Consider the following 1,669-nt stretch of genomic DNA (forward strand, 5'->3'; position numbering starts at 1 on the left):
TGTGAAATCACGCAAGAGTGACAAAGAAAGACGCATTATTCTTATTCCGTCATAATATAATGAATAATTTAATGTTCATGCTTGTGGAACAAGAGGAAGATAGGAGGAATAATAGAGAATGTAGAATAAGAATTCTACAAATATGAAGGCATTTGCGGGATGCCTCAGATCCCTTTAGTATATCTAAAAATGAATTCTGCAGTCTTTACAGGTAAATAAAATTTTTGATACCTTTGAGGTTATATTTTCTTAAAGCTGATATTTATACAATATTGATATTTATCTACTAAAAATGAAATATTATCACATTGCTAATAAAATCTTATATTTTAACATATATTGACAGATAATGTGTAGTACTTACTAATACTTTTTTATTGCCGCTATTATATCGCAAGCGGCCTCGTGCAAAATCTTCATTCACATTCATGTAATTTAATAAAATTCTTTTTTGTTTTTCTGTAACATTCATCTCTTCTAACTAATTATAATAATAAACTTTATGCAAAATGATGCAATACTCGAGACGAGAGGTTTGGTTTGGTTTCATGAAAATGTGAGATTACTATATCGGAAGTGCCTAGTTATTTCACATTTTCACTCGACAATTCCGTAATTGGGTGACCAAAGTCACGTGAAATGAAAATGTGAAAAGTGACTAAATTCACCGAAAAACCGTAATAAGCCCCCTGTTGCACTGGAACAAAAAACACCGTCGCTGACGCCATTTTGGGTACAGAAAACGCTTTAGTGTACACTTTTTGAACTAGTGCAACCAGTGTAGGAATAGAAAACAAATCTAGAGAGGCGCAACCGGCTTAAGTTAGTATGACAAAGGTGCTAAGGAGAGTACTAAACATGGCCGACATGCTATGAAACTGTCTTTAAACTATGTCAAACAAGATATGATGTGTAGGATAATGTGAGATAGAATGTATAGGATGAAATGAAATAGAAATATGTCACTAGTACTGTAAATGACTGCCAAGTCACGCAATTGGTTAGATTGCAGCAGCGAATCAGAATGCATAACACAGGTTGCGCCTCTCTGATAAATCTAGGACTCTAGGTGACACCAAAGCCATAGAGAATAGACTGCGCGATCCGTGTGTGAAAACGGTCGATAGGGATGAGAGAGAGGGACTGTGGCAGACGGCCATTTTTATCTCTTTCCATTCAATGGTGTAATGGGAAAGAGAATGAGAGGGAGATTGGCCGTCTCCCACGGTTTCTCTCTCTCATTATTGTCGACCACATTTGATACACTAATTAGATGCGGATCGTTTTGTGAATCCCGTGGCAGAAGCGCAGTGTCAGCACTTCTAACTAACTTCTAATTAAAAGTTTGTTCTAAGTTACAGTATACAATATATTAATTGTATTTACTATTATAACTTTAATTACAATAGTTAAAGTATACAATAAATTTGTATAACTTTCATATATGTTCAGACCTCGATCCATATGTACAAGCCTTGCGACTACACTAGCGCCACCACACTCGCAATTACCACCTAAGGTCTCCTCTCATGTAACATAGTTTCCATGCCCTAATAGGGATAGCTAAGTTCGTTGCACCCAAGAAGACTAGAACCAGGAGAGTCAACTCGGCGTAAAAGCGGTAGTGGGGGTGAGGCAAGAAGTGGAAACGAACGACACCCCCCACTCT

The sequence above is a fragment of the Trachymyrmex cornetzi genome, unplaced genomic scaffold, assembly GCF_001594075.2.
Source record: "Trachymyrmex cornetzi isolate Tcor2-1 unplaced genomic scaffold, Tcor1.1 scaffold326, whole genome shotgun sequence".
NCBI classification, from domain to species: domain Eukaryota; kingdom Metazoa; phylum Arthropoda; class Insecta; order Hymenoptera; family Formicidae; genus Trachymyrmex; species Trachymyrmex cornetzi.